The sequence below is a fragment of the Littorina saxatilis genome, linkage group LG1 (genome assembly GCF_037325665.1).
Source record: "Littorina saxatilis isolate snail1 linkage group LG1, US_GU_Lsax_2.0, whole genome shotgun sequence".
Taxonomy (NCBI): Eukaryota; Metazoa; Mollusca; class Gastropoda; order Littorinimorpha; family Littorinidae; genus Littorina; species Littorina saxatilis.
The window spans coordinates 72,401,041-72,423,935 of NC_090245.1; the positions used below are offsets into that span (position 1 = coordinate 72,401,041).

A 22,895-nucleotide genomic window follows, 5' to 3' on the forward strand; every position below is an offset into this window, starting at 1 on the left:
CTGTTGCAGAGTAAAAACATACCAAATTCTTATCGTAATATTCACGGTACATCACACTATGCTCACGTGCTTTATTTGTGAAGCTTGATAGTCTGTGCTCGTGGAAAACACTAAAGTTATACGCGCTATGACCGGAAAACGCAACATTCTGACGCCATCATGGATGACGTAATGCCCCATAAAACGCAAACAAAGTTGAGCTCTACGACTCTTATTACTTTATCGTTATCTTCAAGGTGTGTACTTTCGAAAAATAAATAGTTTTTGTTATTTAATCGAATATAAAACGGTGAAAACTACTTAGATGAACGGCAACCAGGCGGAAAAAAGACCGCCTGGAGATACCCAGTTACCCCACATTCCTTCAATTTTCCACAATCGCCACGTTAGAATCATATCTTAAATGTCAAATTCTGATGCAGCAAAGAAAGGGCTAACTTTGTATCATAAAGCCAAACTGTGCATATTCTGTCGGGGTAACTCTTTAACGGAGCGTCTTTTTGGGGTATAATTGCAGTGCTATCAATATTATAGGCTATCTCGCTTTGGTATGCTTGTCGGACCTGGACGGGAAAGGTATCTCTGCTGGAGTAAAAGTTGGCTGAGCGATTGTGCTGTCCAATATAGCAGCAGTTTTCAATAGATTTTGTTCTGGCATAAATTACTCAACTATGGAATGGAGATCGTTGGCAAAAATCGGCCATGCGGACACTACTTTAGTGTATAACATCACCAGAGCGTGTCTAACGTTTGGAGCAGGCGCCACTAACTGTCGGCAATTGTCCCGTACAAAATAATCTCATGCATGCTAATGTTTGAAGGTTGAGTTCCTTCACTTTGCATCACATTGGACTCCTCCAACTGGTGTTTTTGTTGGCGTACGTATATCTTTGTCAGAAGCCCCTCATGCACCAACTTTATGTATTCTACCTGCACACCCCCCCCCCTGTGTGTATCCGTGTGTGTGTGTGTGTGTGTGTGTGTGTGTGTTCATGTGTGTGTTGTGTGTTGTGTGTGTATGTGTGTGTGTATGTGTGTGTGTGTGTTGTGTGTGTGTGTGTGTGTGTGTGTGTGTGTGTGTGTGGGGGTGTGTGTCTGTTTGTCTGTCTGTCTGTCTGTCTGCCTGTGTCCGTGTGTGTTTGTGCCTGTATCTGTGTGCGTGTGTTTCTTGGTCTTTCGGTACATAAAATGATACGCGTGCGCAGACCTTCTTGGACCGCGAAATGTGAACAAACAAACAAACAAACACACAAAACAAACAAAAGAACAAACAAACAAACACTAAACCCAAACAATCACACCAATTATCGAAACCAATGAACCATACGATTTTGCAGCGATTACTTCGATATTCTAACAATGAAGGTTTTATCATAACACTATTCTGCAAGTCAAACACAAACATGGTGCAAGCTCGCGTCGTGATTTGAAACCCCCTCACCCAACTGTTGCTCATCTGCACGGAATTGCGCGCACCCTCGGTCGAATTTCTCGCTTCTGCGAAAAGTTGAAATGGGATTGGTGAACGCTGACATCCGCATACGCTCATTTTTATTGAATGGAAAAGATGCATACGACAAGAGAACAAAGGACGCTTGCAGAGCGCTTATAATTTTCAGTCATCGCCATTTGATATCTGTCCGGGTCTTGGTTACATGAGAAACCAAGGCAAGATAGGCTTAGCTAGGCAAAGCTAGGCGATGAGAGGCGTCGAGGCTATAGCATTTTTTTTAAACCGCTGACGATGCAGGAAAAATTAAAACCGTAACAACAACGACCACAATGACAACAACACCAACACCAACAACAATACATTTAAAAAAACGCAAAACACAACAACAACAATAAACAAATAGATGTCTATTCACGATAGTGAGGCGAATCACTTCACTTATACACAAAGTTATCAGGGTTGGTGAAACACCTGTCTCAAATGTACAATTTAGTGGATCAAATTACAAATGGGCTAGGTACATAAGCGCTCGGATTACTAACAGCAATTGTCTTTTCGGCGTAGCATCAGGGTCCGATATTTTGACTAGACAAGTATAATTTTGGAACGTTGGCAGTCTCTTTGTTTTTGGATTTTTTTCAATCGTAAGTCCGAGTTAGCGTCCTTTTTTCTCTAAATATTGTATCACATTGGACTTCTCTCACTGTAGAGTACGGCAGCCTATGTGTGTATGTCGAGGTGATTGAACACGGTCGTACACGTAAAGGTTTCTCATCTGCCGGACGACTGAATCACCTAAGCTTCGTCGTAGCAAGTGGCTCTGCGAGTGTTTAAGCACACACACATACACACACACACACACATACACACACATCTTTTTAGCTACTTGGTAGCCTACTTGGGTTTTCGTATTTTTTTCCGACACTTTTATTCAGAGGGATGAGTGTTTTTGATAAATCGCTTTTTTTGGTTAGCGGACCATTACCTTTTTTCAAATGAAGTTATTTTTCGTTAAGGCATATTAAAGGCACAGTAAGCCTCCCGTAAACCATCACAGATACTGTCAGGCTTTTACACACAGTACAAACACCCTTCCATTTGAACGCTCATCAAACGGGAACATCCTAGGTGCCCTACGTAAAGAGCGAGCAATTTTCAAAGAATTAATTTTGCAGATTGTCTGTCAGACAATCGGACCGTGGTGCGTTTTGGCGCTAGGCCTAACATTTAAAATCTAAATGATAAATTGACAGCTTGTTGCAGAAACATTCTTAAATCATAAAATAATAATTTTTTCATCAAGACAAGATCAGTACAATTCGAAGTTTTGAAAATTTGAAAAAAGAAAAGCCCGGAAGCAGGGTCACGCAAGGTCGTGGTTCTCGTAGCAGACGACGGTTTATGACGTTGCCAGTTCCTCTGAACAGTCAAAAGCCATCGCTAGAGTTCTTGTGAACCACAGCCGTTTGTTTCGTGCATAGTCAGAGGTACATAATAACGTGTTGTTGCAGATAAGCTCACAGCGAGCCGCATTCAAATTACAAACTGACGACTGCATTGTGAAAAAGGGAAACTGGATCACACGCGTTCACCACGGCTCAGGGGTAAGATAAACCACGCACATTTTTTTTTGAAAATTGCTCGCTCTTTACGGAGGGCACCTTTCTTGGAAAAGCCTTCTCTCTATCAGGCTTCATGCACGACCAAGTAACCAGCGGACGCCCGTCGTTTTTGCACGTACAAAATATGTGACCCTCCACCACGGAATGAGTCGCATGTCACCTTTGCATGATGTTCATATTTTTACATTTTCCTAAAGAGTTGTTTATGCTCTATCCAGTGGTGAAAACCGTTTTAGAAAAGAGCAATATTTGTTTGAGTTATAAGCGTGTAACTAAGGTGACCCTCACACTGTTACCAGACACTCCCCGGACTTATATTAAGCCTAGCGCAGAACCGCGCGAGGTGACATGCGACTCATTTCGTGGTGGAGGGTCACATATACGCTGGAAAGGAGTTTGCTGTTGACAAAAAGGAATATAGTTTGCTGTGAGGCCTTGCCGAGGAGTGTAACTCTGCTGTTAGTTAGTAGTCATTATGAAGAAGTCACTAGCACCCAAGCCGCAAACAACATTTCACCCGTAAAGTCATGGCTGTCTGATTGTCTTGAATCGATTTTGAGAGAAACACATAGCAAAAAAAGTTGCAAATCTTGAAATAAAGGGAAACATGCAAGTACGTACCAGAGGGTCTCAAATAAGCTTCTTTTGTGTACGCTCGTCAAGATCGACAACACAGCTTCACAAGGTGCAAGCACACGTCGTGGTTTCTATTTCTCATTCCAGTCCTGGGTCAGGGCCTAGCATTGGAAAAAGTGAGTTCAGCTTACAAAGGCGGGGGTCTGGGGGCCGCAGGGGGTCCCCAGTGGGGTCCAGGGGCAAAGCCCCTGGTGGGGGTTCGGGGGGCAAAGTCCCCCAAATTTGAAGATTTTTTGGATATTTATTTACCTAAAATGACCCCCCCCCCCCTCCCCAAAGAAGATTGAGCAACTAAATTATGCCTTCCCCAACAAGCAAAACACAGACAGAAAACAAGAAAACTGACAATCTTGTGTTATTTGGCCTAAAAGTGCCATTCCCACTTCCAGGATTACCTGGATTCTTTGTCATTGAATGGCTGACCACGTTCAACAATGTCGCTTCGAGACATTATTTCAAGTCTAGAGCCACAAAACACCGGCACAAAGCATGCTCGCGCGATGCCAGAGGAAGTGCGTGCTCAAGCAAACTGTCAAACCGATTGAGAATTGAACCGAACGGCGCACAAAACGAAAGCTGGGACTGTTTGGGTTTACCGTTTGGGAATAACAGGTTTTTGCATTTCGGCGTACACCAAATCGAGTTCCGCGTACTGGAGATGTTATTTCGGCGTAAAGTACGCCGAACGGCTTACAATGCTAGGCCCTGCTGGGTGTACACAAACCTAACATCTAGTGACACTCCCCCCTGCAGTCTCTCGAAACGTTTCTGAGAACTGACAAGGCCGATACGTTCTATTTTGGGCACATAGTAATTACATCTGATTCAATCAAATAGGATTAAGGTGAAGCAATGGAAGGTGCACGCAGACGAGTCGTACAACCACACCCCAACATTCTTGTCGAGACACTCAAAGATATTTTCACGATTGCATTGCGTCGCTTGGAGGGACAGGCATCAGTGCGTCTCTTGTAGGTAATCATGGTTTACTGGGGCACGCAGTATGAGCTATACAAATAAAAAAAAAACTTAATAAACACTCGCTCAGTGTTAGGTTGAAGTGACATGAAACGTTAGTTGACATTGCAGTGCTTTCTTTGGAGGATTAGCACGTATATCTTGTTTAATTCGAGAAATCACACACATAGACACAGAGAGACAGACAGACAAACACACTGACACACACACACACGCTTGCTTATACGACAGTCAAACACACTGACAGACAGACAAACACACTGACACGCACACACACACACACCACACACATCACACACACTTACACACACACTTACACACACACATCACACAAACACATCATATACACACACACACAAACACATCACACACACACAAACACAAATACACACACACACAAACTCACACTGACACTCACATACACGCTTGCTCATACACATCAGTGTGCAATGCAGTGATCTTCGTATTCGTTTGTACTTTCAAGGTCTTTCACTTTCATCCTGACCGCGACATACCCCTTTCTTTGAATTCATCTTTTAATTGCTAGGTTGTTTTTTTATACCAAGCAAATAGTTCTTTTGTCAATCTTCTTTGTGTGTGCGTTTTCTGTTTTAAAATCATGTTCCTTTTTTGAATGATGATGTGTATCAGTATGTGTATTACATGATCAACAACAATGTTTACATTCGTTGTTAAGGGCATACTCCTTCCCCTGAAAACAGTTCGGGTCAACGTCCCAGATCCAACCAGGCTTTTAAACGGAATAAAACATTTCATTCACTTCGAAGTTGGACACATACCAACAAGTCGCGTAAGGCGAAATTACTACATTTAGTCAAGCTGTGGAACTCACAGAATGACACTGAACGCACTGCATTTTTTCACAATGACCGTAGTCCGCCGCTTGTGCAAAACGGAGTGAAACTGACGAGCCTGTTCAGCGCGGTAGTGGTTTCGCTGTGCTGCATAGCACGCTTATCTGTACCTCTCTTCGTTTTAACTTTCTGAGCGTGTTTTTAATCCAAACATATCATATCTATATGTTTTTGGAATCAGAAACCGACAAGGAATAAGATGAAATTGTTTTTAAATCGATTTCGGAAATTTAATTTTGATCATAATTTTTATATTTTTAATTTTCAGAGCTTGTTTTCAATCCAAATATTACATATTTATATGTTTTTAAAATCAGGAAATGATGTAAAATAAGATGAACGTAAATTTGGATCGTTTTACATAAAACAAATTATTACAATTTTCAGATGTTTAATGACCAAAGTCATAAATTAATTTTTAAGCCACCAAGCTCAAATGCATTACCGAAGTCCGGCCTTCGTCGAAGATTGCTTGGCCAAAATTTCAATCAATTTGATTGAAAAATGAAGGTATGACAGTGCCGCCTCAACTTTTACAAAAAGCCGGATATGACGTCATTAAAAGTATTTATCGAAAAAAAGAAAAAAATGTCCGGGGATATCATTCCCAGGAACTCTCATGTCAAATTCCATAAAGATCGGTCCAGTAGTTTGGTCTGAATCGCTCTACACACACACGCACAGACAGACAGACACACACACACACATACACCACGACCCTCGTCTCAAGATACCGACCCAACTGGCTTTCCATAAAATTAGTGTTCTGGCAGTGCAAGCATGGTTTATTCTCTCTCAAGTCATTCATTGAAATGTAAGTATCAAGACATTTTTTTCTGGAAATAACTCGACATTTTTCTCAAGATAGCGACCCGACTGGCTATCCATAAAAATCCTTGTTGCTTATTCTCTCTCGTGTGTTTTGCACATTTACGACTGACAGTACAATCCGTTCCAGAACTGGTAGAAATCACGCTGGCCGGTCGTTTTGGACGCTTGCCTGTTGGCCTGCAGCTCCGGACATAGGCTGGACAGCAGGTAACTTCTGTGTTTCCGCCCATCCGTCTCTCTGTGTATCAAGTTAATCCCTGAAACAGCAAATATAACTCATGAGTTTGTTATATATAACAAACACACGTGTGACTTGGAATCATAGGCCGTGAAAGGTGAATGCTCGCCCTAATAGGCTTGAGGTTTGCTGGACGATGTGAATGCGTGATATATTGTGTAAAAAATTCCATCTCACACGGCACAAATAAATCCCTGCGCCTTGAATCCGTGGTTGAGATATGTGCGCGATATAAATTGCATAAAATAAATAAATAAATAAATAAATATGGAAGAGGAAGCCTCGAGGAAGAGAGAGAGAGAGAGAGAGAGAGAGAGAGAGAGAGAGAGAGAGAGAGAGAGAGAGAGAGAAAGAGAGAGAGAGAGAGAGAGACACACACACACAGACAGAGAGACGCAGACAGAGAGACAGATAGAGAAAGAGTGTGAGAGACAGAGAAGGGGGAGAGAGAACGAGAGCGAAAAACAGAGACAAAGAAAGGAAGAGAGAAAGTGTATGAGAGAGAGAAGGGGGAGAAAGAGAGAGAGAGAGAGTGAGAGAGGGAGATAGACAGACAGACAGACAGACAGACAGACAGCGTCAATTCACTTTTCTGACCGCGTGATTGTTCACTTATAAACATAAGCTCATAGTCAAAGCTAACAATTTCGCATGTCTTGAACTGTTTTTCGGGGGTTATACCAGTCATTTATTACAAAAGTACGATAGCCATTCTTTAAAAATGAAAAACTGCAAAAAAACACCAAGCTCAGATATGGACCGTATTGAAAGGGAATCAGCCGAAGCAACTATGCCAACAAACCAAAGCGCGAATAGAAGGAAGGACGAACGAATCAGCGAGCATCTGATAGATTATACTGCCAACAATAGATGAAAAACAATGAACAGAAAGAAAATGAGCGGAAGAACGAATAAATTAGGAAACTAACGAAGGAACAGAAAGTAGAAGGAAGCAAAAATGTGTTAGAAGCACACACTAATGGAGTAGCATGAGTATTGAGAAAGAGGTTCATGTTGAGGTGGCAAAAAGTATTCCGTATGAATTACATCGCGATTTAAGTGATCTCCATTTCAAGTCATTTTGAGGGTATCTCCGAAAAAGGTCCATAACTCCGTAAAAAAATAAATGTCAAGGTCTGAAATTCTCACATCACGTTCTAAATATATAACAGTCTGTTAAATAAAATCAAAAACTCAAATTCGATAAATTTGTCAAAAATGTCCCTTTTCGCAGAAATGGCCACAGATGGACATACAAGATCTGCAACGAAAAGCTGTGGCAAAGGGCGGGCCAAGAGCCCGTTGACAGCCAGAAAGTGCGGCTGTATTGGACCACAGAGATATCTATATCTCTGTGGATTGGACACACCATCAGGAAACCAACATTCAAAATCATCCGCCAGGCTCTCACTTGGAACCCGCAGGGGAAAAGAAAGAGAGGGAGGCCGAGAAACAGCTGGAGACGTGACACAGAGGCAGAACTTAATAGGCAAGGCAACAGCTGGACAAGCGGAAAGAACAGCCCAGAGCAGAGTGCGATGGAGAAACGTCGTCAATGGCCTATGCTCCGCTGGGGGCAAAGGGCCTAAGTAGGTAAGTGAGTATTTAAAAAGAGGTTCATGTTGAGGAAGCAAAACGTATTCCGTATGAATTACATCGCGATTTAAGTGATACAAGGCGACAGCTGGGATTTTTTTCTTCTCCACAAGCCGGTATTTAACAAGACCATGCATCCAAAGTTAAAATGCCAGATCACTCCAGTATTTACTCCAAGCACTACATGTGTTCCCGAAAATACCTGCCACCCCCCCCCCCCTCCCTTCACCCCATCCAACCCCCAACCCCTCTGCCTATTCAATCTCTCGGTTGATTTTTACTCACTCGTCACGGCAACAACAACATTAACAACACTTTTGAAAAGAGAACTCACTTTTTACTCCAACAGCCGCCATGGAGAAATGTTGCACTGACGTCATCACGATCAACAACGTCACCAATATCGTCATTGTCGAAGTCATCTTGAAGAAAGATCTTTGCCACTTCGTTTTATATGCAGTCGCCACGGAATGTGGAACTATAGGGTCCCAGCTTCGATCTGTCTGAAAAAAAGACTGTCTTGTTCAAAACAAATGCTTCTGATTCTGAGAGGAAAATCTAAAATATTTGACATTAAAAGTCAATGTTTTGAACCTGTGACAAAACGTAGGAGAAGAACAGACAAGTCAGGATCTGTAAGCTTTTATTGTTTATATAATATGCAGTTTATCTCCCCTTCAGTGTTCCATAACCAACAAGTCTAATATGACTCGTTAACCTGGGTGTACTTCTAGTACTAGTTATGGCGTTTGGTGTCAGAAGTCGACTCAACGCGAAATAAATGCCAAAATGGCCGAAAAGATTGCCCTTATTAGGCAGAACTTCTGTTGTTGTTTTTTTGGTTCGGGGGGAAAGGGACTGATTCTAGTGTCAAATTTAACAGAATGATACAAAATAAAAAATGCTGATTTTTTTTTTTTATAACACGACTGGAGCCTTGTCTCAGCACTTACTGGTTTTGTTAAAGTTATGCCAAATTCTCCCAACGAAACTGAATTAAGATGCTGCTGGTCCACGATATGTTTTCATTCTGTGCCCACAAAGCTTACCAAAACGTTTGATATTTTTTTTTTCTCTTTCAGAACTATTGTCAGTAGTTTCTCTGTACTGTTTGCTGTCAACTCATTATACACTATCCAGCAAAAGAAAGTACACACGTACCTTATTTAAGCAATGCTTTTGAGGCAAAGCAAAACAACTCCCATTGTCTCAAATAATAAAAATAACGAGAAAAACACACAAAACTAGAACTACAATACAGAAAAACAAAAAGATACATGCACATCGTGACGCTGTCCATATATACGCAGTTTAATTTTTTTTTTTTTACATTTTACATGCACCATGCAGTAAAATAGCCCTCGTGAACTATATTGAAGCTACAAACTCGTCACGTGGACTTTGCGTCTGTAATAGACAATTGACAAAAAACGTATAGGGTTAGGGTTATACTTTCTTGGGTTTTGGGGCATGTTTTGAGTGACTCATACTAATGTCATCCTCTACTTTCAACAACACCTGTCAAATGTCGTGATGTTGTGGTGTAGTTGTGACTGGCAGAGCAAAACAACTGACAGCTCTGCACTGTCTCACACCAACTATTCTTCACCAAGTCACTCGTATCGAATTCGTTTTAGTGTTCGCACTCATTTGCACTATCTATATTTCCTGAATATGTCACTTCACTCGGCAGGCATAGGCTAAACACAACCTTTGATTTGAGTTCCACACCCCAACACAAGCAGACCAAAACAATTGTATCGTAAAATTGTCAGAAATCATTTCATAGATATACGATCGAACACATACGTGACCGTGAATCGCTTTTGTGTTGAATGAGCGGAGCAGGACATATTAAAGTGTTTTAATGGTTTAGCACTGTTGCCTACAGAACGCACTCAGGCATGGCTAAACTGATGTGTGAGACTGAACTGCATACAAGCGAATCTTGTCACACTCACAAGTCAGTAAATTCAGTTCAGGTAAGTTATGTGTAGGGCCTACAGCGAAAACGAGCATTGAGACATTTCTAATGACTTAATGATGAGCAAATTGATGAAGTTTAACAAGGCCTAAAAAAAAAAATAGGTGTGGTTACGGTAACCCGACCTACCCTATTTTTAGGGGCCGATCCTATAACTTTTTATTACATTTGTAAACAAAATTAAAAAAAACGAGTGCAAAAAACGCAATGAAAGCGAAAGCGCCCGAGTCGCACACTTATTTCCCTGTCAAGTAGGTTTAATTTGTACACATTAGAAAAAAAAGTAAAAAAAAAAAAAAAGTGGTTGCCTACCTACCTACCCTATTTTTTTTTTGGCTATGTTACCGTAACCACACCTATTTTTTTTTTTTGCCCAACCAAACAAAAAGCAAACAAACAAACGATCAAACAAACAAGCAAACAAACGAACAAAACAAACGAACAAGCAAACCAACCAACCATCCAACCAACCCATCAAGCAACCTACCCACCAACGAACCAACCCACCAGCCAACCAAACAACAAAGAAAGAAAGAAAGAAAGAAAGAAAAAAAACTGATTTCCTCATTGATTAAAAAATATGCAAAAAATGTGCAATTTTTTTTCTTAATATGTAAACAAATAAAATACCTTTTGCTAAACAAATTCAATAGGTTACATAAACAAAAAATATATAAATTGATAAATGAATTAGACAATAATGAATAAACAAAATCAAACAAACAAACGAACAGACAAACGAACAAACAAACAAACAAACGAACAAGCTAACCAACCAACCAACCCACCAGCCAACCAAACAACAAAGAAACAAAGAAACAAACACCAACTGATTTCCTCATTGATTAAAAAATATGCAAAGAATGTGCAAACAATTTTTTTTCTCAATATGTACACAAATCAAATACCTTTTGCTTAACTAATTCAATAGGCTACATAAAGAAAAACATAAATAAATTGATAACTGAATAAGATCAATAGACAATACTAAATAAACAAATGGAAAAAAGTTTAATTATAAGTAAACAAAGAACAGTAACAAAATCCCCCCCCCCCCACACACACACACACAACAGACATTAGACAGACAGGCAGACATACATATAGACCGACATATAGACAGACAGATAGACACAGAATGAGAATACCGATGCAGCCAAAAACTTACCTCAATCAGATCGACTGTACGCCGATTGTCACAAATTTATCTGAGGAGATCTACTGTCCAGTCTTGAAAAATCCGTCCACCAGATTACATCGCTCGCTTGTGCAGTGATTAGCTTTGAGCTGGGCGCCCGGATATTGAAGTCTGTAGTTGGAACACCGTGTGTGTTTGAATCAGAGAGCGTTATTCTTGGCACAAAGGGTCACAAATCCAAAAAATAAGCCCTTATTTTTGAAAATATGCCCGTATTTTTCAAAATATGCCCATATTTTTGAAAATAAGCCCTTATTTCTAAAATAAGGCCTTATTTTCCATGATTAAGGCCTTAAAACTTTAAGCCCTTAACAAAATATGGGCATAAAAAAAGGGCTTATTTTTTGGATTTTTGACCCTTTGTGCCAAGGATACGTGTATGCGAAGGGTGTGTCCACAAACTTTACTGCCTGAGATACACCCCGCAGCTTTCCGCGAAACCACTGTGAATGCTTGTGAATGACAGTGTTGTATAATTATAGCGTCACATAGCCATAGTGAAAGGTCACATTTGGGGGGGGGGGGGGGGGGGGGGGATTTCTCACTTGGATTTCCTGGAAGTCAAAGTCCACTTGTTTGCCATTTGAGCTCCTGTATTTTTTTCAGATATATCACACTTTATAGGCGGATTTTCCTTCTTTGCACCCTATATTTAACTTTTGGGGGGTAGGGTTAGTAAGAAGCTCACAACAGCCACACAAATGATTTAATTTATAATGTTTTTATATTGTCAGTAAGGCAGTATATCAGTGTTGTCATAATAGTGAGTTTTTTTGTTTCATTATGCTTTTTACTGTGTTTTCCACATACGCTTCCGGTAAGCAAATGTTCCCTCTTTGGGCCCTATGTTTGACCTCTCGGTGCAGGGCTAGAATTAGCATCACATAATCCATAATAATATCAATAATCATTTGGTTTTGTTTCAATGTGGAAGCTGTAAGTTATTCTTATTATGATAAACAAATATTTTCAGCATATGGCATTTTATTGTGATGTGATTTGCATAGCCGCAGATACATCTTTATCGAGTCGGCTCTGCACTTTGATTTCTAAGGATGGGGATGTTTTTTTGGTTTTTTTGATAGAAAATCTAAACTCATCATCAGACTTGTATTACGTTTTGGTAATATATTTTGTCCCCTAATGAGCAGTAGGAACTTCCCCCTCAACACAGCACCTCTCTTCAACTCGCAGGAGATTTTTTGTTGCAGATCATACTTCTTTCGTCTGATGCACTGAAGATATAATACATCAGAATGAGTGACGAACGACCAGTATCTTTCAAGCGCAATAAAAAGCCAAGACGGACAGAAACTGCACAAAAGGTGTGTATCATCCACTGCCCTGAGGTCAGGCAATAAAACGATCGGTCAGTGTCCGTCTCTGACATAAACTTATCGGACATTTGTCCGCCAGAGACACCAAGGTACCGGTCATTAGACCAAGGTATCCGGCCCAGGGCCGACCCCTGGGAACACCCCTGAAAAAAGGAAGAATGAGCTGGAGAGAGAGAGAGTAGATGTAGTGACTTACCAATGCACGTCAAGCTTTCTTCTACAGTATTTCATACTTCTTGACACTCACATCTTCCAATTGTGTGGGGGAAGATATCTTTTGCTATCACAGTTCACGACAGCACCAAAATCATAGTTCATGTTAGTTACTTTCTTGAGTTTATTTCACAATCCGAAAGTCACAACACACTACTCCTTCCAGGGGTATGAAGGAGATTGCTGTTGCCATCACAGTTCACAACAGCATAACTGGCACGGATCAGCGTTCATAGTTCGAACATCGACGTCTGAAGCAAACAGTTGGGTAATCTTTCTCGTCTTCTTGACGGCTGTCCCCAGGTTCCGTTCATGTTTTGCTGTTCTTGAATGAGCTTCAATATCCCTCCGGCCTCCATGTCCGATGGTGATATCTTCGCGGCACTTGGTGCAAAACGCGCAATGTATGCCGCGTCTTGTCGATTCGGAGATGAAGTCATACTCTTGTTTGTAACTCTTTTGAAATTTTACAAGAACTTTCGGGCTGACTTTCGGCCGCTGGACCGTTGTTTTCTACATTTTGTGGTCGTCTGCTGCTGCTTCTTCTTCTGCTTCTCATCCACATTCGACTGAAGCGCATGCGCTAGCCACAACTGAATCTCGCCTATTCTCGTTTAGTTTCGATTTTGATCACAGCGTTTGTGTGACGAAGCCTCGCGCTGAACGAGAGTTCAGAAGTAAAACTACGCCGAGTACAGGCGCTTGAACATGGAGTTCAATTTTACTTCATGGGCAAACAATCTGCCCCAACCTGTGGTTGAGGTTCTGGAAAAAGAGGAGTTCACAACCCTCAGTGCTTTAAAATATGCAGGAGAAAAGGACCTGGAAAGCCTCAAGTTAAAAAGAGGCCACATAGTGGAATTAAAAGCGGCAGTGGCAGACCTGCAAAAGAAGTACGGGGGTCTTGAAAACCTTTTCCGAAAACCGTGCTGTATACCGTCTAACAAAAATTCTCTGTCACAATCGCCCTCTAGCACTGAGTGCCACATTTGAGATTTTGCACTGATAGATGAATGATTTCCTAAAAACGCACAGTCATGAGGATCTAATTGAGGTAACGGGCTGGAATAGGTGGGGCCTACCGTTGTGTTGTCAGTTCGCTGCGCTGTATCCTAGGCACTGGTGTTTGCTGTCGCCTGGTGGTCTTTGCCGGGGTGCTCCTTTCCACACGTGTCACACACGCGTTCGAACCTGCAGCGGGACCCGTAGAGGCATGTGCCTTTGTTTGTGTACTGCAGACACACCTCCTTCCCACTGGGTCCCACAGGTCGTCGAATACCGCCGCTTCCCGTCGTGGCCTTGCCGCTTTTGTTGCCAGGAACTTGTTGGGCATGCTCACAGAGAATCACTGTGGACAGGTGGGGGTTGGGGGTTCCCCAAGCAAACCCGCTGGTAGACTGGCGCTTCCTGTACTCGTCATCGTAAAGGAGCACCGACTGCCAGGAGAATCTTGCGCCGAGCTCGCCCACCATCTCTGTATAACAGAGGTAAGCTTCGTGGTCGAAGTCCACGGTGTTCATGAGTTTTGCCATTATTTTGGCATTTGCCACGATCCAGTGGCAGGGTGATACTTTCTCCAACTTTGGTTTGTTGGCCAGCTTGAGCGTGACACCTCCCCCGAGTGTCACCTCTTCCTCCACCGCCATAGAAGCCGGTACGAAGTCAACAATTCGTAAATAAGTCTCACCTGGTGAAGCAGACTGTATGGCCATGTTGCCAAGACGACCCTGGAGCGGTGCCACTTGGTCGGCAGCACGCAACGGCCCTCCCCCGTACTTCTGTTGCAGGTCTGCCACTGCCGCTTTTAATTCCACTATGTGGCCTCGTTTTAACTTAAAGGCACAGTAAGCCTCCCGTAAACCATCACATAGCTCCCCGAGCGTCTAAATACAGTACAAGCATACTTCCATTTGAACGCTCACCGAACGGGAACATCCTGGCTGCTTTCTGTCGAGCGTGAGACATTTTCCAAGAATTTATGTTCGTAGACTTGTTCCGTTAACAACAACGGCGCCTCGTTTTTGCGCTAGACCTAACTTTTAAAATCTAAATAATAAATTGACAGCTTGTTACACAAACATTCTTTAATCATAAAAGAATTCGTTTTTCATCAAGACAAGATCAGAACAATTCGAAGTTGTGAAAGTTTAAAAAAAGAAAAGCCCGGAAGCAGGGTCACGCAAGGGTCGTAGCAGACGACGGCCGGTTTATCAGTGCAAATCGCCGTTCCTCTCAACAGTCAAAAGCTATCGCTAGAGTTCTTGTGAACCACAGCCGTTGTTTCGTGCATAAAAAAAACGTGCTATTGTAGATAAGCTCACGTCGAGTCGCATTCAAATGACTAACTATGACGACTGCATTGTGAAAAGGGAAAACTGGATCACACGGGTTCACGATGGCTCAGGGGTAAGATACACCACGCAAAAATAAATTCTTTGAAAATTGTTCGCTCTTTACGGAGGGCACCTAGGATGTTCTCAATTGGTGAGTGTTTAAATGAAAGGGTGTTTGTACTGTGTGTAAAAGCCTGACCGTATCTGTGATGGTTTACGGGAGGCTTACTCTGCCTTTAAGGCTTTCCAGGTCCTTTTCTCCTGCATATTTCAAGGCACTGAGGCTTGTGAACTCCTCTTTTTCCAGAACCTCAATTACAGGTTGGGGCAGATTTTTTGCCCAAGAAGTAAAATTGAACTCCATAGTTTTGCAGAACTGAAAATCGCTGAACTTGCTTGCTGGCCGCTGCGCTGCTACTAATGACTTCGGTCCTCGCTCTCTCTCGGACTCCCTTATCTGTTACCATTGTTTCATTCCAGATGGTCTCCTTCACTCATCACCTCCCCCCTGCCCTCCAACCCTCTTCCATTCCCCGCATTCGTTCCGGCCACGGGACTCTGCTATCACTTCCTCCTGCATTACCTCTACACCTCCTCCCCCCCCCCTCCATTTTGCTGCATATCTGTCTCGTTTAAATAGAGTTTATGGTCGCTGACCGCTCCCTCTAAACTCACACGTAAATCTACGCCGAGTACAGGCGCTTGAAAATACACTCCAGTCATTATATAACTATACTCGAACATTTTGTAATCGGGAAACTTTTGCACTACTCGGGAAAATCCGGGACTGGACATAAAATCGGGAATTTCCCGGTTTTCTAGGGAGGGCAGCTATGCATCATGTGACGTCAGAGGCCTACAAAACTTCATATTAATTTTTGGGCGTTTCAGGTTAACCAAAACTTCAAAGGAACTACTTACTTCATAATATTATTTGGGACACGGGGATAAACCCACAGATCAAAACACACGTCTGCCAAACTGTACAAATGAGGCGATTTTCAGATCTATCTCGGGAAGAAATTGAAAACAAAAGACAACTTTTGACTCCGATCGAATACCAACACACTTCAGCTGAACAAAAGATGAACATGGGAGACACCCTCCATCAGCATATTCACGCCGTAGACGGTCGGCTGCATTAGGAAAAGCCTACGCACTAACTTTCTGTATCTGTATCTGTCTGTTACGCTGCACTTGTAGAACAAGTCATCCAGATGTCTGGCATTGTTGCAGCGGAGTGGGGGGTGCGCAGCTAGTTCTTTATCGTCGTCTGGCTACTGCCAGCGCCGACTTGAAGCTCTCGGTCGATGCCGAGGTTACAGTTTCTTCATCTAATTGGTTCCAGGCCACTACTGTCTTTGGAAAAAAACGAATGTCTGTATTGCTCAGTGTTACAGCGTGGCACAGTGAAGCATCTGCTATTGTTCCTGATGTAGTTGTCTACTGGATTCGAGGTGCTAAAGTCTCTGGAAGATTGACGTGGACGAATGAGGCGTCCTGGTTTTTGAGGGGTCAGGAACTTGTCAGGCGGGATTGCCGGCACCAGCCCCTCAGCCACTTTGTAGAAGGAGGTTAGACGCAGGTGTTCGCGACGTTCCTGGAGGGTTGGTAGTTGGAGCTTGTGTAGGAGCCCAGTGACGAAGCCAGGAGTCGTGGTTCTGTAGTCACCAGAGATGAAGCGGGATGCGTTCCGCTGTATGCGCTCCAATCTCTCGACGTCCTGCTTAAGGTATGGGTCCCAGATGGTGGCACCATACTCAAGAAGAGGGCGGATGAGGGCAAGGTAGGCGTTGTGCCTGCAGTTTGATGGGCAGTGGCGCAGGTTGCGGCGGAGGAATCCGAGGGTGCTGTTAGCTTTCTTAGTGATGTAGTTGATGTGGGTGGACCACTTCAGGTCGTTCGAGAACTGAATGCCAAGGTAGGGGTTCGTGGGTACACTCTTGAGGATGGTGCTGTCTAGGGAATAGAGGTAGGAGGAAGGGGTTTTCCGTGCTAGAGTCATGACGTAGCATTTTGTAGCGTTGAAGCGCATGCCCCATCTCTCTGCCCAGGATTCAAGGCTCTTCAGATCTTCCTGGAGGGCGATGTGGTCGCTGAAGTCAACGATCTCCCTGTAGAGGAGGCAGTCATCTGTGAAGAGGCGCACTTGGGACTTGACTGCATCCGGGAGGTCGTTGATGTGGCAAAGGAAGAGAAGAGGCCCTAACACGGTGCCTTGCGGGACTCCAGAGTCGACAGTGGTTGGGGCGGAGGTCGTGCCTTCCACAACTACCTGCATGGTACGTTGGGTGAGGAAGGTCTGGAGCCAGGCGAGTATGGAGCCGGAGATTCCGTAGCTCTTGAGTTTGTGGAGGAGACGATCATGGGGTACCGTATCGAAGGCTTTGGAAAAATCCAAGATGGCCATGTCGACTTGGCGCCCCCGGTCGTATGAGGATAGCAGGTCTTCTGTTGTTGTCAGGAGCTGGGTCTCTGTGGAATAGCCGGATCGGAAGCCATGATTTAGATTTGTCAGAATGTTGTTGGTTTCAAGGTGGGATAGGATGTGGCGGCTAATGATGTGCTCCAGCATCTTACAGGGGACAGACGTGAGTGAAATGGGGCGGTAGTTGGCTGGGCAGTGACGGTCGCCTTTCTTAAACGCGCACGCGACGTTGGCACTGAGCCAATCTTGTGGGAGACGCCCAGAATCTAATGAGAGCTGGTAGATGACGGACAGGGATGGTGCTATGTGGTGGGCTAGGGTCTTAAGGACGATGTTGGGGATGTTGTCGGGACCAGAGGCTTTGTTGGGTTTGATGTTTTGAAGGAGTTTGGCGACACCGGCTGTGGTGATACTGATGGGCTGTATGGTGGCAGTTGGTGGTAGAAGATTTGGCAGCGTGCTGCTGGTACTCTTGGTGAAGACAGACTTGAACTGTTTTAAAAGAAGGTCAGCTTTGGTCTGGCTATCACTGTGGAGTCTACCGTCTTCTTTTAGCGGGGCCACACCTGTCGAGTCTTGCTTTTTCGCCTTGATGAAGCGCCAGAAGGGTTTGGAGTTGTTCTGGTCTAGTCCCTCTTGGATGGTGCCATTGATGTACTGCCACTCGGCACGCCGGAGCTCTCGTCTGCAGTATTTCTGGTAGTTCCTGAAGGGGGACCAGCTCTTCGTAGCCCTTGCACGCTTTAGCAGTTTCTTCTTGCGCTTGAGCATCCTCCTGATGGAAGCGTTGAGCCAAGGCAAGTTCTGGGGTCGCCGCAGTGTGAAGGACGGGATGTTTTTCTCCATGGAGCTAACGAGGAGGCTCTTGAACGTTTCCCAGAGGGTGTTGACGTCCTTGCCTGCCTTGTATTCCTCTTCGACTGTGCTGGCTGCATCGTCCATGTCCTTCTTCATGTTGTCCCAGTTGGCCTTCTTGAACTTGTAGCTCTTGCGCGCTTTCTGCGGGGTAACCTGGGGCCTGGTGTTGAAGTCTGACACTACCATGTCATGGTCTGAGATGCCAGGGGCGCTTACAGAGGACTTTACAAGGGAGGGGTTGGAGGTGAAGACCAAGTCTAGGATGTTGGGGCCACGGGTGGGGGTGTGTTGGATTTGGGTGAGGAGGGAGGAGGAGGTGATGTCGATCAACGACTGCTGTATGGCGTTATCTCTGCCGGATGAGGAAGCGGTGTGGGTGGACCAGTCGATGTTCACCGATGAAGAGCAACACGCCGGGTGAGTTTCTGCACAAAATCGTCTCTGTTTTCTCCAAAATGACATATCATCACAATACTGGCGTTTGTACTTCGACCTAAGGTGTTATAGCATCCCATCATCGATTTCATTCTTTTCTTCGATGCATTTGTTAACGTTGAGCTTCGATTATTTATGCTTTTCTTGCAAAGTTTGCGTAATGTCTGACTTCCCACAGTTATTACGGAAAATCAAGGTTATCAATCAAACTCCAGTCTATTGGAATATCATTATTGTTTATTAGTTGACATGTGGTCCAAGTTGTGTCATCCAAAGTCACGCGGTTGGAGCGTAATTCTTGAATCTGTACCACGACTGATCGATTTTGCGGCTGCCCACCTACGCAATGTATCTTTGCTTGCGGCTGCATGCCTACGCACTTTCTGGCTGCCCACCTATGCAAGTGTCACGTAAAATTACGTGAATCCATGTCCAGCGACTCTATGTTTATTGTTTTGTTAGGGTGGATATTATTTTGTTGTGAAATAAAATGAATAAATGAATGTAGTGGGTTTTTTTTGTCTATGTTTTATCAAATGTAATATAGCAAGTGCCTGTGCATTGTAAGGATAACCAAGACCGGAACGGAAATACGTCAGTTCATTAATGACGTCATATCATTTGTTGGGAACTTGGAAACAGACTAGACAGGTCAGTTCAAAAGCAGCAGGTAGCGACAACATATTATGATTGGTCAGCGATTCTGATAAAGCCACGTAAGTGTGAAGCTAGTCGGTTGGTCGTCAAGTGAACGGCACATCCAACTCGAGGCAAGGTTATCAGTTGGCGAACGCACGGCAAGCGAGAAGTTCTGTTCTGTGAACGTTAGAGTCAAGTTCAGAAGCTATACAAGCCGGAGGAGATGAGAATTAGCGGCGAAGGCCTCACGAAGATATCGAAGTCATCGGGCGCGAGGCTAGGGGCTGTATGAGATGCAGACCAAGCGGGTCCAGAGAGAGAAGAGGAGTCGGCGGTCGGGCGACGAGCGTGAGAGCGGCGGCGGCCTGGGAGAAAAGAATGGCGACGCTCCAGTTGCCAAGCCGGACACCCTCAAGTTTTGGGTCCCTATAGTTGTGTTCATCATGTTCTTACACCGTTAGGGTACGTATATTTGTGATGGGTTATTCATTTCCGAACTGGTGACCATTTCATTGTTTTGCTAATGCATAGCCCTGATGTTTGAATAGAAGTTACTAGGAAATTATTGTTGTTGGATTGATTGTTGATGTTGAGTCTATGAATCGTAGAGAGAATGGATCGTATGAGGGTGTCATAACCCTGCAAGTCAGTTTGTGATGTCACGGATGAGAGAAACTGTTGAAAAAGCCGTGAGTGCAAAAAATTAGACAAAATCTTACTTTCCAGGTGTGTTACCTGTGGGTTATTTCCTATTCCTACTCCGTCTCCGGTTTCCAGTTCGGAGACCAGTTACATTTTGTATTCGAGAGATACCAGTGATCCTGATCGTCGATTTCTTCTATCAGCACCGACGGGGAAACCAGTGATCCTGATCGTCGATTTCTTCTATCAGCACCGACGGGGAAACCAGCGGCATTCAGCTAAGTTTGACTTTCAAGTGTATACAAAAAGGAACTCAAACCATTTCGGAACTCTAACAGCACGTCCACAAATAAAAATCCGATCGCGATCGTAAAAAAACAAAAGGAAAGATAAATAAAAAAACTTACGATGCATTCTATCTAAGATTCGTTTGTTTTCTTTGTGGAAGAAAAAAATATCGTGTCAGTGCGTGTCCTTTGTGTCTAAGTTTGATAGAAAAAGAATCTTGCACTAGCGAGACCTCACTCAAACATTACATGCGCGACAGCAAGTACTACAAATAATAAAATGGTATATATTATAGTTAGGGATCTGTTCGTGACTGTTGCCTGCCTGTGTAAACATAAGACAAGAAGTCAGAATTTACGCAAACTTTGCAAGAAAAGCATAAATAATCGAAGCTCAACGTTAACAAATGCATCGAAGAAAAGAATAAAATCGATGATGGGATGCTATAACACCTTAGGTCGAAGTACAAACGCCAGTATTGTGATGATATGTCATTTTGGAGAAAACAGAGACGATTTTGTGCAGAAACTCACCCTGCGTGTGGCTCTTCAGCAGTGTAAGTTAGTAGTGCATTGGCATGCAGCCACCCTTTGCGTAGGTGGGCAGCCGCAAAATCGATCAGTCGTGGTACAGATTCAAGAATTACGCTCCAACCGCGTGACTTAGGATGACACAACTTGGACCACATGTCAACTAATAAACAATAATGATATTCCAATAGACTGGAGGCAGGTTTCACGGTAATCAGACTCTTTGATGTGTGTAAACTTTGCCTTCAAATTACTTGCTTACTGTGTTGATTTTCATCATTTTTTCTGCTTGGCATGAGTAAGTATGGTATTTGCAATACAAAAAAATAAATAAAAGCTAAAATGTTTGTGTTTGAGCAATTATTTGAGCGCGTTTTTCGAAGCGAACGTGTGAATCCTGACAGACACCATTTCCTTCTGTCACATGACCCCATCTCAAAGTGTGATTCAACAGACACAAAAATAACACACAAAACTTATGATAATGGGGTTATTAATTCAATTAATACACAAGGTTAGTCTCTGACTAGAGAAAATAGGGAAAAAATATCAAATGGGAGCATAAAACCGTTTCTGGAAAAATTTTCAATCACCACCGAAAGTGTCTGTCAGTAAAAAAAACACGTGCTTTGTTTGCAAAGCAAAGCCTAATTTTACACATCGCGTGCTTTTGTCTGTTATTCTTGCTTGTGAACATCATTTTATTGATGTTCTTCACTGGAAAGCAGGTGTATCATCAACAGTATCACAAAATCGCAAAGAATGAACATTTTTGTTGTGATCCGACCGGTGTCTGTAGACTGAATCACACGTTCGGCAAACTTCGTTTTTAACGGAAATAACCGAGCCTTTAATCGGAAACGACGTTTCAACCGCTTCATATCGTCTGCAGGAAGAAAAAGAGGAATGCGATACCCAGTGAGTAAAACATTTAATCGTTTTTAGTGCCTTTTGATCAAGTTTTGTTGCGTCTGTCAGCAACGTTCGTCAACCCAACGTTCGGCACAGCGACGCACGCATACGGATTTGCAGCGTTTGCATTCGGAAAGTGAGGGATTTGTGAGTTCGTTTGCATAATTTCAATCGCTAGTAGGTTTTCCCTTCGTCTCCCATTCTTGTGTGTACATGTTATTGGCATTTCATTGTGTAAATTGAAAGTTTGTGAGTAACAGTAGTAAAATCTTACGAACGTTGGCAACGCTGACAGACGGAAATATCGAACGTTGCCTTCAATGACAGACTGGCTTGGCGATCGTACTTTCGATTCGTAGGAACACAATATATAGAGACAACAATGTGCGCTCGTTACCACAACGGTCATGAACCGGTGTAACACAAAATTTTTACTCCACGAAAAATTGACTCGGACGGAGTAAACTTCCAGTAAAAATCTTGTACGAAAAAAGAACTCACAAGGAACTAAATTTTTACTCCCCAAATATTTACTCCCAGTAAACATCTTGTACGAGAAACTTAGGGCCTACTCCTTCGTTTATAATTCGCGCAATATCCCATTTACGTGCAATCCCGTTTTGCCGCCGTCCCATTTTGGCGACATTTAACAAGCCAAGCGTCATTTTACTCCCGCATCCCATTTTGGCGCAATCCCGTTTCGCCGCTATCCCATTTTTTTGAATTTTTTTTTTCTTTTTACATTTAGTCAAGTTTTGACTAAATGTTTAACATAGAGGGGGAATCGAGACGAGGGTCGTGGTGTATGTGTGTCTGTGTGTGTGTGTGTGAGTGTGTGTGTGTGTGTGTGCGTGTGTGTGTGTAGAGCG

At 43.2% G+C, this 22,895-nt stretch overlaps 2 long non-coding RNA genes across 2 annotated transcripts; one reads left to right on the top strand and one right to left on the bottom strand.

Annotated features, from left to right (window-relative positions):
• Positions 1-6,287: 6,287 nt before the first annotated feature.
• On the bottom strand, positions 6,288-11,540 carry LOC138977938 (uncharacterized). Its single transcript, XR_011459524.1, has 3 exons — positions 11,382-11,540; positions 8,564-8,732; positions 6,288-6,652 (listed from the first exon to the last, which is right to left on the bottom strand). It is a non-coding gene; the product is annotated as an uncharacterized lncRNA (long non-coding RNA).
• Positions 11,541-19,230: 7,690 nt separating this feature from the next.
• On the top strand, positions 19,231-21,457 carry LOC138977943 (uncharacterized). The gene is made up of 2 exons (XR_011459529.1): positions 19,231-20,116; positions 20,381-21,457. It is a non-coding gene; the product is annotated as an uncharacterized lncRNA (long non-coding RNA).
• The last annotated feature ends 1,438 nt before the right edge of the window (positions 21,458-22,895 follow it).